This window comes from Lissotriton vulgaris, chromosome 2_1 (assembly GCF_964263255.1).
Source record: "Lissotriton vulgaris chromosome 2_1, aLisVul1.2, whole genome shotgun sequence".
Lineage (NCBI taxonomy): Eukaryota > Metazoa > Chordata > Amphibia > Caudata > Salamandridae > Lissotriton > Lissotriton vulgaris.
This window is the reverse complement of record NC_141687.1, coordinates 811,669,691-811,685,861: the sequence shown is the minus strand read 5'-3', so window position 1 is coordinate 811,685,861 and position 16,171 is coordinate 811,669,691. Positions and strand designations below refer to the sequence as shown.

Here is a 16,171-nt window from a genome sequence, read left to right as displayed (position 1 = left end):
TAATGAAGAGAGATTCTCTCTGAAGGCTGGCAACGAGGCAGGCTGAGTAGTGTTACTTGCCTGATACTCCCACCTCAGAAACCTCCTCTGCCCATCAAAAGGACCTTACATGGGATCAAAACACTTTTTGAGAGTGTTAACGATTAGAAAGAGATTTGGAAAATAATGGAGGGCCCTGAATCTCCTGTTATCCCCTTCTATCACACGCAGGAGTACAGTTTTTTTTATTTGTAGGCTACCTCCAGAAGCGACACATTGAGCCCGCAGTGGCCCACCCAAATGCGCCCTTGGCCCACCCAAACAAAAATTCCTAGAGCCGGGCCTGCCTTAGAAACATTTTAAACTAAAAAGAGAGGCAATAATCAAACGTGCATGTAAATAGACAACCCAAAGTAGTACGACTAATAGATCCTATCATAGCGAGGGATTCTGCTTCCTTCACACGCGCCCTCGACCTCTCCCGCCATTCTTAAGCACTGCAGGCCTGGGAATGATTTATTCATCACTCAGCCGGTGTGACCCGAGAGGGGACAGAAATGTCAGCGACCAGGATGTGCTGCGGCTTGGGTTTACCTTCCAGGCCCGATTGTAAAGAGAGGCGTGTCACGGAGAGCTAAATGCTCTCAGCACACAAGTACACATAGACCAGCGAACACACATACATTCAGATATATGAGCACACGTACACCTAGACCTGTGCGCACACATACTCACAGACCTGCGCACACACGTACACATAGACATATGCGCACACTTACACAGAGACCTGTGCACACAACTACACCTAGACATATGCGCACACTTACACACAGAGCTGTGCACACAAGTACACACAGATGTGCATAGTCATATGCACACATGTACACTCAGATATATGTACCTATGTACACTCAGATCTGTGCGCATACATGCACACAGACATATGAGCACACATACACAGTGACCTGTGCACACACATGCACAGGGACTTGTACGCACACGTGCACATAGACATATAGACATATGCACACACTTGCACACAGACCTGTGCACACAAGTACACACAGATGTACATACAGTCATATGCACCCATGTACACACAGACCTTTGTGCACGCATGCACACAGACATATGAGCACAAATGAGGAAACGCTTTTAAACAGAGTTGAAGTGAAAGTAAAGATTCCAGAGGAGCTCAAACAGTGGCAGTATGATGACTGGGACTTGATAACTAGGCAAAAGCAGCTCTTCTATCTCCCTGCTGAAAAAAGCGTTGATGCCATTTTGGAGGATTATGCAAATTAAAAGAAATCGCGAGGCAACACAGATAACAAGGAGTATGCAGTGAACAAAGTGGTTGCTGGAATTAAGGAATACTTTAACGTGATGCTCGGCACACAGCTGCTGTACAAGTTTGAGGCCACAGTATGCAGAAATTCTGGCTGATCATCCAGATGCACAGATGTCACACGTCTATGGAGCGCCTCACTTTTTAAGACTGTTTGTCCGTATTGGTGCAATGCTTGCCTACAGACCTCTGAATGAGAAGAGTCTGGCTTTATTATTGAACTATTTGCATGCTTTTCTGAAGTACCTTGCAAAGAATGCGCTAGTATTGTTCAACACCAGTGACTATGAAGTTGCATCTCCTGGAACCACCCCTGCCTGCATAGAACCTGCTTGGAGCGAGTGAGGTAAGAGGAGAGCAGCAGCAGATTCAGAGGGGTGGGTGGCTGGGTCTGTGGCTCATCCATGATAGCTGCCAAGGTGTCAGATTGCTATGTGTGGCACTTTCAGAATTTCATTGTAATTATGAGTGACATTTCAACGTCTAGAAGTCACACTTTATCAGGGGCAAAAAGTTAAATCCCTCATGTATGTGCATAGAACTCGCATGATCGAGGTAACTATTAGCAGAAATACTACGTGTCTCTCGGACATCTTTCAAGTGCTCAACGGCCTTTTTCCCCAGCACCACCCCTCCTCAAGGGGCGGCAATTTGAGGGATTGCCCCGGGCACCACAAGCTCTAGCTACGCCCCTGACCTTGTGTATGTCTTTTCTAGCAACTGATCATATGTGTTTTTCTTATGTCATTGTCAATTTATGCTCGACTTTGTTTTAGTGCAATGTTCTGTTTCTCTTGTCGGCTGTGACCAGGGCTAGAGGTTTAACTCTGACTACTGCCGTTAGGCTTCCCAGAAGGCATGTGTTGATACCTCTGGTGTAACACTAGTGTCTAGATTATTTTGAAGGTCTCCATTATACCCACCCCTAGAGAATTTCTAAATAGGATGGCCACGTCTTTGGCTTTATTTAATGCAGTACAATGGATCTGGCGATTATAGTGTCTTTTCTTGAATCTAAGCGATTCCTCTTCTCATAGTATGTTTCTTGTTAAAAAATGACTAACCTTTATTTCCTCTAGCTTAGTGTATATTCTGGATCACTTCACAAGCCAGTTTAGGCCTCTAACTGTTGGTTAATAATCAAATTTTGATCAAGGCGGCTCTTCAACAAATTTAGAGTACCTGGGTTTATGCCTATGACTAGCTACTAGACTTCTGTAGGTTAAAAACAACCCTTCCCTCATCCAAGTGCCCCCCAGAACAATAGCCAGCTCCCAAACAAAGCTAATTTGAGCATGTACATGTATCACAACAGCTACATACATATATTGTAGGTGTTTCAAGCTGTTGAACTGAGTCACCATCAATTTACTCAACAGTGCTTAGTTAGAGATTAAGTGTCTCTTAGTAGATTAGAGTGGGTTCTTGTATCAAACAGCGGTTTTATTGAGGGCCATTGCTGGGTTCCGCTTTATGGAATTCTCCCTTAAACATTTAACTGTATTCTTACACTACAGTGAACTTTGCCTGCCAGGTCTGGTGTGGGCTCCTGAGGAACCACCCAGGTCTCTCTGCTCCTTTATGTTTGTCATCTCTCTTCAGTTAGTCTTGTTGGCGATGTTGCTTCCTCTTGCCTCTCTTCCATTTGATCTGTTGAGATCTGCATTAGCAGGATTTGGCTTCCTTAATAAACTGCAGTTATATGGTGGTTTCGTCATCAAGCTGGTTTCGAATGCCACATGGAAACGTCCACCTAAACTGCAGCTCTCGCCTCTACAGTTCTTCCACAATTGGCCACATTGTTTTTCTATTCAGCTTGGGCCAAGCCTTGTAGCAGTATTACTTTACCTCCCTGGTTCTACATTAGTGTTAACTCCGACTCCCCTATTTAGCTATTCTTTTTGCTGGCAGAAGGTGAGCTTTATTATGATGTCTTTTGATGTAGTGGTTTGATGTTGGTGTTTCGGTCTTACTCTGAGGGCTTGTTCTATATACACTTTCTTGAATTGTGTGTGATCCAAAACCTGCACAGAGTGTTTATATATAGTGGATTACATTTAAGCTCTTTGTTATCTTCGTGATGCCCCTGATGTAGAGAGTGTCTTTTCTGGTACAATTTTCTCAGTCCTTTAATTTTCTACTAGAGTAGTTAGGCCATGTTCCATCTCAGATAGCTTGTTCTTTCTGACTTTATGAGTGGTTTTTATGCAGTCTTCTCTGTTGTCCAGGTCATATATTCTTAACTCTTAGGCCTATTTGTTAAACATCCTCTCCTAGGGCATGTAGTAATTCTCTAATGCTATTTGTCTCGTTCTAGAATTCCCACTAACATATGAGGGCACTACATTGTTTCTTACTCGTCCAGTTCTCCTTGCATTCTGCAGGACGGAGCCTATTAGGCTTAGCACCTCATGCCGCAATACAGACCTTCTGCTGTAACGCGCTGATCTGCATCATTGAAACACAGATTTTCAGACATCTGAAGGGAGCGTCATGCTATGGTGTTATTTCTGGAGTTGTCCGTCTGATCTTTATAGGCATTTGTGGCTGACCTGGCCGGCGAGTCACTATGTGTATCCTCCGTCTTAGGCGACCCGGCCCCACCAAAGGTGAGGAATCTGCGGTTAGACCTATCCAACAGAAGTGTCTTTTTACCCCTTGTGAGGACCGGTGTAATGGTAAATTGTTTTTGTAAAGCACAACTTACACTGTCAGAATAGTCTTTTGCTGTTGAAAGGATACTGGTCAATAATAGATGTCAGTACAATACCTCAGAAAATGAAATAAGCATTGGGTAAGTCTGATGAAACAAGTGGATGTTCAGACATGTTTTAAAGTAGCTGGCACCTCCAGTATCCTTATAACTAGATTTCTATGAAGTGGTACCCATTTTTGGTGTTCTGTAAAATTATTGTGGTCACACCAGTAGAATTCCTAAGCATCAAAATTAAAGCATGACTTTTTGGAGAAAAGGACACCTGGCAGAAGTATCATCACCACCAACAAGTTATGCTCCTTTGGACAGGAGTGTTAGGAGTCAGACCTGGCAGAGATCTGTCATCTGTAGGTGATTTTGGGGAGTCCCATCATGAATCCTGAAATTATTTCATATACATGAACACACATACACATAAGTATTGGTATCTTATAATAAGTTCATTATTTTTTAAGTACTATTTGTTCACATTTATGAGAACAGAAACCTCCATAATAATCAAAAACATAGCAAATAAAACAGCTAATAGAAATGAAAAGGAAATCTACTTCAATCAAATTTCATCACAAATCCCAACACAATTAGTCTAAAACCCTATCTAAATCACCAGTAAATGGCTATAGCTATTATAATTCTACAGTTGAATGATGAGTTGTGTCATGCAGAGCCCCCATGCAGCATATGCCAGCAGTTCTTAACCTATGGTACGAGGACCCGAGGGTCCCCAACATCTACTCGGAAGGTCCGCACCTCCTTAGGAAATTAAATAATATTACCAGATTGCTTAAGTGTACATTAATAAGAAAATATTTTAAAAACATTCTGTATACATGAAAGAATTTGAAATGGGAGGCTAAAATTTAACAGAATATTGTATCGGGGATGGGAGGCTTCGATTGAATTTAGAAATGCTCCAAACATCCCATATATATATTTTCTATATTTGTTTGTGAATTCAATAAACTAGTTAATCACTTGTATGTGATCAAGGTTTGTTTCTTTAGTTTTGTGTACTGTTTTGCAGTTGAAATCTTCAAAATTGCTTATGAAAGACCACCAGATTCCAATGATGACTCAGAGGGGATCACCGGATTCCATTAATACATCAGTGGGGGTCCCCAGATTCCAGTAATGATTAAGTGGGGGTCCACAGAAGCCAAAATATTAAGAACCATTGCTTTATGTCATTAGGTTTGACGCTGAATAATTGCCTGTCAGCATCCCTCTAGAATCAGGTTCGTTTGCCGTGCACTCTACATTTTGTATCTTTTACTGCATGGAGATCTTTGAAGCGAGGAGGGGCCCCATACTCCGCTCATGACTCGTTAGTCATGGTAGTCAACCAATCCCACACTCTTGTTTCAGGAAACACACGGAAGCTACTGCCTGGTGTATCTTCTTTGGTACGGTATCAGAGTAACTACACGAGTTCATTTAAATCGCTAGCTTAATATGTAATGTTAGACACAACTCACAGAATGGAAAAATCATTTCTCCAGTTGCTATCAGGCTTTAATCCACCTTTGTACACAAGGCAGGGTTATTTTAACTTAGAGGAAGACATGTGTTGTGTACACCATTACCAAAACAAATAAAAATGCATGTTATTCATCTATTTGTTGTGATGTTGAACCGCTGACAAAGAAAATTCGAGGGGCTGTAGGGAAGAGGAGAGTTGGTAGCAGCACACAATACATGTTTTGGGAGTGGTGCACATGGTGGCCACATGCCTATGCCAATTCCCTTGTACTAGTGGGGTCTTCGCATTTCCCCCCCATGGCATTATAGCCCATCTAGAGGACCAGAGCGCTAATATACTTTTTAGCCTTCAGTTGCCTAAAGCTAAAGGATCTGCTATAAAAGCTGTAACTCAAGCTCCTACTTGTCCTCTCACAACATTAGCCTAAAATGCAGCATTTTCCCGCTTAACAGAATGATTGGTTAGCTCACTTTTCTCAGGAACCCGCTGGAGTTGCCCTTAAAGATTAACATGGAGCGCAATAATGCACTGTTAAAAAACAAACAGTTCAAGATCCAAACAATTTGAGGGGTTGGGCACAGAGTGACTATTAGAATGCATGGTAGGATTACTGGAGGATTTATATTTCAAATACAGACATTACTGTATGTCATTGCATGTCACAGGTTTTCACCCCCTACTTCCATCCCTCTCTGGGGCTGGGCATTATGGACTGCTCATTAGCAGGATTCAAGGATCATGACACTTGAGGATCTGCTGCAGGATTAGGTGATCCCAGGATTAACTGTAGGATTTGAGGATCCTGAATTTAAAAAAGCGTTCAAGGGGCATGAATTTCTAACCCGTTGATCAGAGAAATGCCTCTGCTTCGTTTCTGCTCTTCACAGGTGTTCCCATGCTCGGGGCTCAGATTTTCACCTGTGGTTCCTGGCCCTCCAGCTGAGATTATTTTCATACCAGACGTTGAGAACATCTTCCCAGAGGTTTCTGTTTGCTGCGCTTCCTTTCATTTTTCTGCCTCTCCTCAAAGACGTCCCATGCATCCTTGGAATATTTCAGCCTCTCCCAGAGCTGTGATAAAAGGCCTCAGGTTAGATATCAGGTTGGATTCTGGCTCTCTAGTTGGGTGCATGAGGCTTGTCTCCTGGACCTACGTTCTGGGATTTTATCACGCTCTATAAGGTGTTCTGTCACAACTATCTCTTGGACTCTACAGTGCTAAAAGCAGATCCTGCATGAACCTTTTTTCTCATCGATGTATGAAGTTACGGAGCAGTAAGTAGTTCTATAGAACATTGGAACATGACCAGTCTCATGACGATTATTTTGGCTCCAACAAGATAAAGGCACTGTGCTGATGATTTGCTGAATGTTTACCATCATGCTACAATTAAAAGAGTAAATCATGTGTATGTCTCATTTTCTGTGAAATGTCATATCGATGTAAAGGAAAAAAAGTTGTGTGTACTTGAAGCTGTAGTAAGAGCAGGATAACAGAAGTCTTGTCTTATGTTTACTACCCATCCTTTTTTCCTTTTAATCCTGGTTGTGGAACCTACGAATAAAGGTTTTTTGATTGGTATCCCCAAACCAGTTTTAGAGCACTTTCCCTTTAACTGCACTTTTGTCGTATCACCAATCCCAGTCACAGGGTGAGAATTGGCACTTGACCACAACGTTTGTCATTTTGTGTATATGTTGCGTCTTGTGATCCTGTATTATTGGTTATATTTTTTTTCCCCTCCCTTATGCTCCGCCATGAATGTGGCTACAACAGGGCGTATTGTAAGCAGACCCGATGATGAAGCATGTCACACACCTTGGTGTGTGAGTGAGGGCAGTTTTTCAAAACAGATGCATTTTTCTCTGTTTTGTATTATTATATGTGTATTCTGGTCCAGCCACCCTTTCTTTGTGTGTGCATAACTTGACTTTGGGGGTTCAAGGGTGGTAGAGTTTATGTTTGACCCTATCCCCTTCTTTGTGAGTGATGATACTTTAAGGGATAGACACACTTTACTAAGCTTCAATATACTAATACATTTTGGGGTAAAAATTCCCATAAAGTTCTTCTCACACCTCATCACAAATCAAAGGGACACTTTCTCACAATATTTCATAGAAACTGTACAAATACATTACTTACTATCCTCTAATGGAGACAGGAGCATTTCAAAATCCAAACAGCTCAGTTTGCCACAGTCAATGACACTGGCCAAAAACAAGCTGAGTTGCAGAATCAGTGACAAGGTCTTGAAAGTACAGGGCTACACACCTTGACTGTTCAAAACAGATATAGGACGATCTACTGCACCTCTCAATAGTGGACTTGTAAGTGCATATTCATATTGTTAAATCTTAGTAGGAAGAGAAATATATAACCTATTTTTATACTGTTTAATTTCTGTCTATTTTAGTCACCAGAATTCAAGTGATATACGTTACTAGGCACTCTGCATTAGCTTGGCTTGTGATAAAACCTTATAAAACACTAATTCAGATTTCTCATGAGTGGCAAGGGTGAGGGGACCTCAAAATATACCTATGGTGTCTGGCACATAATATCCGTTCCATACATAGACTTCTTCCAGGTACTTTTGGTAGAGATTCATGGGATACTTTCAGTCTTCCCATCTCCAAAGGGTATGTTATAAGCCTTAATTGCTTGAAGGGTAAGGTAAATCAACTGGGTTCAGGAAGGACTGTGTTAGCATGCAACATGTGACCTCAAAGAAACTAGAAAGTGAGCAGACAAGACCATCCCGATAATGTTAGGTGGAGTAGTCCCTGGTGTACCTAAAACTGTGATAAAGGTCCCACCAGAAGACTTCAAATCGAAATAGATTCAAGACTACAGGTTTTTATTTTTTTTATCTATAGAGTGCATTATTACCTCTGTGGGCATCCTTGTGATAACTTTATCACACAGTGATCAGAAAGAGAACCAGCAAAAATGAGTTATCAAAGACAAATGTTTTCAGAGATTTCCTAAAAGATCTGCAATAAAGAGGAACAAAAGAGGAAGAGAATTCTATATATTCTCACCACTCCAAAGGTAAAATAAATTGCTCCCACTCTGCATATATGAACCTTGGGTATGGCTCATGGGCAAGTCAAAGCAGGTCGTAACGGGTGGTAGTAAAGAATAATTATCTTCCATATATTTGAGAGGCAATTGCGATATATATTTTTGTGACAGATACATTAGCTTTTGAATTTGACGTATTTGTCAATGAGAAGCCAGTGTAATTGCATGAATTGGTCAGAAACAGGCGCCCATCCTAGAAATAATCCAGCTGCTACAATATAAATAATTTGAAACATTTGGATTTGGTACTGGAGCGAGGCCAGATGAAGTGCATTACAATCATCAAGACATAAAAATAGTTTAAGTAAAAAAAGAGCTGGAAGCAAAACTAAATCCCAAGTTGCATTCCTTGTCAACAGGCGTGAGGCAACTACCTGGTGAGGAAAGCCTTAAATCAATACTCATCAGAGAAACCTTCCACTAACAGTGCCTTTTTTCCCTGGAGTTCAAGTTCAAGACGTTCTCCAGCCAGTGAGACACTGAAGGCAGACCGTCACTAAAGTTGGTTTGTGCATTAGCTACATCTCCATCCAATATCAGAATGATCTCTTTATCATCTGTGTCTGACGTGATCTTTAACTTGAAAGACCAAATCAATGTTCAAAGCAGGGCCATGTAGCTATTGAATACCATTGGGCTAAGGGATGACTAGGGCGGACTCTGACACCTGTCTCATGCAGTGGAGTTGAACAGAGTGCATGAGACACTGTGTTGAATCCCACAGAAAGAGCAAACGCGATCAGGACAGCCACACCCTACCAACCATAACTAATTCATAAAGCCCACCAGTGCTACCTCACTACCATGATAAGCACAGAAGCCAGATCACTTCTCCTGCTGGATGCTGTTGACTTCAATAAGTATGGACAACTGTTTATTCACCTCTTTTTCGCCATTCAAGCTACAAAAGGCAAATGAGAAACTGCTAGTAGTGGCTCAAGACGGATACAGCCCAAAAAGTCGTTTTCAGTAAAGGAATCAGAGGCACAGGTTTCTAATACAAAGGAACCTTAGCCTTACAGGTGGTGTTAACAGAGGGCACGGTTGGTGCAATAATATCAGCTGACTGTATGAAAGCTCTTGGCAGGACAAGGGTCTAGAGGTCATTCAGACTATAGAGACCAGTTTACTGGGGTAGCATTTAACTCAGTAATTGTAGGAGTAGAGGCTGCATGGGACCGCTAGACTTGAAATTCCGAAAATGTGGGACATCAGATGAAATTAAAGCCAAGTTTCAATTGGCTTTTAAGTAAATTCTTTGAATATTTAAGAAAAGAGTGCTTCGCAAAAATCTTGCGAAGAGTTGGTGGCATTATTACATGCTACTGGATTGGACTCTTATTTGATAACCTCAAACAGTTCTTTAGTTTTATTCCTACCAGATGATGTCGGGCAGAACAGAATTCAGAATGTGTAGATTTCAACATCTGTTTTTAAGCTTTAATACCTAGTTTGTTCCTTGACCTACTGGCTTGTTAATAATCTTTTTTCAAGGCTCTTTCCAATCCCATACAAGAGCTTTAGCTGCGTTTACATATTCTACGGGTGTGAAGGTGTTCTGTGGAGCCAATTTACTTTTGTGGGCGGCACAATCTTTCTCAAGTGAACCCAAGATGCACACACAGAGATTTTCAGGTTAGTTCCTAAATGCAGAACTTCCCCGGATAAAAGCAGGCAATGGTTGCTAAGCATGACTTTTGAATAATTTCTTTTAAGAATTTCACTAAAACTAATTTTACATGTATTTTCTCTCACAGAAAAGGAAAGCCTAAATGTAATGGCCCGACTTGTTAACATTGCATTTAATTTGTATTACAAAGTCATAATTATTGAACAATAGGTCTATGCAGTGTCCAGCCGAGTGCTTAGATAAATCAATCAAATAACTGTACAATGATCGAACAGTAATTATTCAGTCCTTTAGTGGTTAAAGTGCTAGAGTGGTCTACTTTAATATTGAAGTTGCCTAATACCACATGTTTTGCTACTTTAATCCTCAAACGGAGATGCATGCTGCCAAAGTCATTGCCAAGGTTAGATGTAGGTCCTGAAAGGTGATAGACCAAAACAGATGTGATGGTAGAAACCAATGTTGGAGTAAAGTTGAATGTGTGCAAGAACTTTCTACCTGTGGAATGTTTGTAATGGGAACGAAGGAATCTTCAAGATGCACACAAAAGATAATCGCTACCATGGCGACGACGGGAGTGTTTCTGTTATGAAAATCAAATCAAGATGAAAGTCTAAAATAAGATCACAAATTGGTATGTGATGCTTGGCTAGGGATTTCACATTAAATAATGCTGCTAGACGGGGGACTACAACAATTTGCTGATCTTGATGTCAGTAAGAAAAGATTCAAAACCCTAAGGTAGCTCAGCCACCCTTGGTCTTATCTAAAAAAATTGAGTGGAGGAGTACCATCTCTTAATTTCGATGGGGAAAATTGGCCACGGGTCTGGCTTTTGTCACTCCCAGGGTGCAGACGGGTTTCCTTTTCTGTGTCAGCTTTCTCAGTAAAGAAAATCTGCTTGGTGTATCCCAAACATGATGATTTGTTGTGAGGACGAGCTGCCAGGTCCCTTTATAGCCCCCAGGTGCTGGTACATGATTGGGCGACTTAATGGCTAGAACGTGACCCATACTCAATCCCAAGATGGTGCTCATAACTGGTGCAGGAACTAACAGCGGTGGAGAGTGGACAAAGAAAAACTGCTGAAACATACACCCACCAGTTAGGACTACAAGATAAAGCTGCAATACACATTCCCGAGTAAAAAAAAGTAGAAAACATATGTTTGCATCAAAAACTTTTGTTACAATACTAAAGAACTCAAAGGCATATATGCTATTTAAAAAGATAGCTTTTGAGGAACTAAAAATCTGAACAGACTATTTCATACCACTGTAATTAGTTGCATGGACGCACAGACCCTGGGAGCCAATACATGATTGGAAGAATTGATAGCTACAAAATAACCCAAGCTCAGTCTAAGGATAGTACCCGTAATACCTAGTGCTGTAATTCACACTGTTGGATAATGGACCAAGGAAAGCCTAATGCTACTTACATCCACTGGCAAGAACCACTAGATCAGGCTAAAACACACTCCTCCGTAAAAAAAAAACTTTAACTTCAAACCAAGGGATCAGGGGCTAAAGAACCAAGAACTTTCTACTCAAGCTTCAAAGCTGAAGCATCAATGACTAGCTACAAGGGCTCACTGCGGGGGCATCAAGGACCTCTGGCACAGAGAAAAAGTAAAGCCAAGTAGGAAGAGCCCCCATCACATTTAGCAGACCAGAAATATCCCTCTTTGATTTTCGGATCAATCTAGTATATTTCATTAATTAGCGGAAACATGGTCTGACATTTTGGAGCCTGCCTGCTGGAAAGCGGTATTTCCCAACCACTAACCACGGCCAGTCCACACACTATACCTCTAGCCATTCATTTCACTGACAGCAACACCACTAGACTCCCACTGACCTGCTGGCCCACAAAAGCAATAGCATCAGAAGATGACAGAGAAGTAGGCACTTTTGAGGTCTCCTCCTCTGTGCCACTGCTGCAGATCACTGTCCTTAGGGAAGTCCTGCTTGTATATTTCCACTAACTTCACAGATTAGGTACTGCAAAGATCTGGGTGCTTCTGGACTGTTTAATGATTACGTTGTTCCTTTTGCAACGTCAGCTTCAGATGCAATGTATACGTAATATATGCAATATATATGCCTTAGACACCCAGATCATGAGAATAGCTGAGGGTTTGGATAACAGCTCCCTGTAATGGACCTTTTAAAGTGCTCAACAACATATTTTTCTCGATTCTCCCTACCCAACTGATCTAAAACAGAGATTATGCTGCCTAAAATAGGAATCCCACAGCAATTCCATTTGACTTGTTACTCCATGATCTATTTTTGCCTTGTCAGTTTGACCTGCGACTTTATCGTTGAGCTGCCTTTTATCACATAGGCTAGCAACATGTCAAAGGATATGTTATTTACTTCAGTGGTACTCGCCTTTGGAATAGCCTATTCCTGGACTGACTACTGCAACAGTGTGAATGGAGGCCTCAGTGGCAAAGTGGTGGACCCTTTCCAGGCAGCATATAACATGCTTTAATTAATCTAAAAGAAAACTATCGTTTCTCAATGGCAATGAAGCATCTTCATTGTTTGCCAGCTAAGCAGTGGGTCGAAATCAAAATGTTATGCTTCAGAAATTTTGATAAGTACCTCTCCAAGGCCATTCTTCTTTACCAGATGTCCAACGTTGGCTTATATTAATTAAATGAAACTGGCAAAATAAAGCTGCAAATCAGGGCATCTGTGCATTCCTAATTCACTGCTTTGGGGACAATGCTGAACTTGTCTAAAATCAGACTTAAGGAAATATTTAAACTGCTAGAAGACCTTACGGATCTGTCAAACTTTCTTATTTAAATAATCAGAAGCTGCTACCTCAAGGCAATTTGAGCACTGCACAGGAACATTAATTGTTGACAGCATTAAAGAGCTCAACATTTGAACGTTTAGGGCATTACCAGAAGTTTAATTATAATGTTATTCCGTATCATTTCGGACCTTCTGACCGCAACAAGGTGAAGATAAGCACAGTATTAAGTGTTCTATGCTTTAAGCACAATTTACTACTTGTGTAACGATATATCTGTAAGAGACATTAGTTAGGGATAGATTCCTTACCTTAGAATATCCCCAGGCGTTAGACTGGATCCGGAAACTTTTGTGTAGCAATACCCCTGCGCGCCGGTAGGCGTCGTCTGCGGCTCCGCGTCCGTCGTCGGCGGCTCCGCGTCTGTCGTCGGCGTCGTGAGCGCCGGGATGACGTCGTCGGAGTACTTAGACGGCGCCCATGCGCGCTGACGTCAGTTCTGACACACAGCTTTTCCGCGCCAGATACGCAGAGCCATGATAGAACTAACACTGGTGCCATGAAACTAGGGCCCTGAAAGGGGATGACCTTAACCCTAGATATCGGTTCGCAGAACGGGGAGGATGGGTGGGTCGGTAAGGAATCTATCACTAACTAATGTCTCTTACAGATATATCGTTACACAAGTAGTAACTTGTGCATCTGAAAGACACGTTAGTGATAGATTCCTTACCTTAGAATAGATACCCCAGCAATACCAACCCCGGTGGTGGGTCTGCGAACCAATATCACACCAGAAAGTCCTGGAGGACGGAACGGCCAAAGAAGCCATCCCTCCGGACTTGACTGTCCAGGCAGTAGTGTCTTGCGAACGTGTGCAGCGAGGCCCACGTAGCTGCCTGGCAAATGTCCTGCAGGGGGACACTTCGGCCCAGGGCAGTTGTTGTCGCCGTGGCCCGAGTGGAGTGAGCCCGCAATCCAGCCGGGGGCTCCTTCCTCACCATGGAGTAACATGCTTGGATACACAAGATGATCCACCTAGAGATGGTCCTCTTGTGCACAGCCTTACCCTTCTTCGCGCCCACGTAACCAACGAAGAGTTGGTCATCCACCCGGAATTGGCGTGTGCGATCTAGGTAGTAGGAGAGCGCACGTTTTGGATCCAGACGGTGGAGCTTCTCTTCCTCTTTCGAGGGATGCGGAGGCGGAAAGAAAGTGGGCAAGGTAATGGACTGCCCGATGTGGAAGGCCGTGAACACCTTGGGCAGAAAGGAAGGTCGTGTACGTAACACCACCTTGTCAGGATGAACAGACAGAAAAGGTGGAGAAGAAGAAAGAGCCTGGAGCTCACTCACCCTCCTGGCAGAGGTGATGGCAACCAGAAAGGCAGTCTTCAGAGTAAGGAGACGAAGAGGGCAGTTATGAAGTGGCTCAAAGGGAGCACACATCAGATAAGTGAGAACAAGATTCAAGTCCCACTGGGGCATCACGAAGGGAACAGGAGGGAACATGTGCGTGATGCCCTTCAGAAATCTACTTACAATAAGGGACTTGAATAAAGAAGGCTGATCTGGTAGCCTCAAGAAGGCTGTTAGAGCAGAAAGGTACCCTTTAAGAGTGCCCAGAGCAGAGCCCTGCTGGGCAAGGGAAAGAAGAAAGAGCAGCACTTCCGAAAGGGGTGCAGAGAGAGGATCCACAGCCTTTGCTGTGCACCATGCCACAAATCTGTTCCACCGGCAGGCGTATACCGACTTTGTGGAGGGACGCCTGGCTGCCAGAATGATATCACAGACTTCAGGAGGCAAGTCAAATGGCCTCAACTGCCGCCGCTCAATCTCCAAGCTTGTAGGTGGAGACTGGACAGGTTCGGGTGCAGGACCGTCCCCTGCTGCTGCGACAGAAGGTCCTCCCGAAGAGGCAGACGAATCGGGGGATCGACTGACATGCTGAGTAGCTCGGGATACCAGAATCTTCGTGCCCAGTCCGGAGCCACAAGGATAACCTGGGCCCGGTCGCGCCTGATCTTCTTCAGCACTCTGGGCAGAAGTGGTATAGGCGGAAAGGCGTACAACAGACCGCAGCTCCACTCGCGACGAAAAGCGTCTCCGAGCGAGTGCCGCCTTGGAAATTCCAACGCGCAGAACTGATGACATTGCGCGTTCTCTTCTGTGGCGAATAGATCTAACCAAGGCTCTCCCCACTGCTGAAAGAGACCTTGCGCCACGTCCGAGTGCAGACGCCATTCGTGATCCATCATGCACCGACGGCTGAGTTCGTCCGCCCTGGCATTCAGAGAGCCTGCCAGGTGTTGAACCACCAGGGTCACGCCCTGATGTTCCAGCCATTGCCATAGGCGCAGAGCCTCCTGGCAAAGGGTCCACGACCCCACCCCGCCCTGTTTGTTGCAGTACCACATGACGGTGGTGTTGTCGGTGAACACTTGCACTACACGTCCCCGGACAGAGGGGAGGAATGCTTTCAGTGCTAGACGAATCGCCCGAAGCTCCAGCAAGTTGATATGGAGCCGGGACTCCGCCGGAGACCAGAGGCCTCTGATCTCCGCCTCTCCCATGTGGCCTCCCCAGCCCTGGAGAGACGAGTCTGTCACAACTACGTGCTCCGGGTGGGGTAGGGAGAGGGATCTGCCACCGACCCAGTCGCGGTCCGTGAGCCACCACTGCAGTTGTCTCGCAGTGCCCTCCGAGATCAGGACATGATCGGACAGGTTGCCCTGATGCTGGGCCCACTGAAACTTCAGGTCCCACTGCAGAGCCCGCATCCGCCACCTGGCGTGACGCACCAGAAGGATGCAGGAGGCCATCAGTCCCAGAAGCCGCAGCGTCAACCTGACCGAGACTCGGGATAACGGCTGGAAGATGGGAACCAGAGCCTGAATATCCCGAACCCGCTGCTCGGGTGGATAAACCCGAAACTGCGCCGAGTCGAGAACCGCTCCGATGAAGAGGAGCTTTTGAGAGGGACACAGGTGTGACTTCGGCACATTGATGGAGAACCCCAGCAGGTGCAGGAGGTCGGCCGTAGTCTGGAGGTGGCTGACGACTGTCTGGGGCGAGCCCGCCTTCAACAACCAGTCGTCGAGGTAGGGGAAGACTGATACCCCCTGCCTGCGCAGATGAGCTGCGACCACCGCCATCACCTTC

General features: G+C 44.0%; 1 protein-coding gene and 1 pseudogene across 1 annotated transcript in view; one reads left to right on the top strand and one right to left on the bottom strand.

Moving 5' to 3' along the window:
- Positions 1–16,171, bottom strand: part of AGPS (alkylglycerone phosphate synthase) — a 760,022-nt gene that overhangs the window by 235,634 nt on the left and 508,217 nt on the right. The window lies entirely within an intron of this gene.
- LOC147731197 (mortality factor 4-like protein 1 pseudogene) lies at positions 1,111–1,672 on the top strand (annotated as a pseudogene).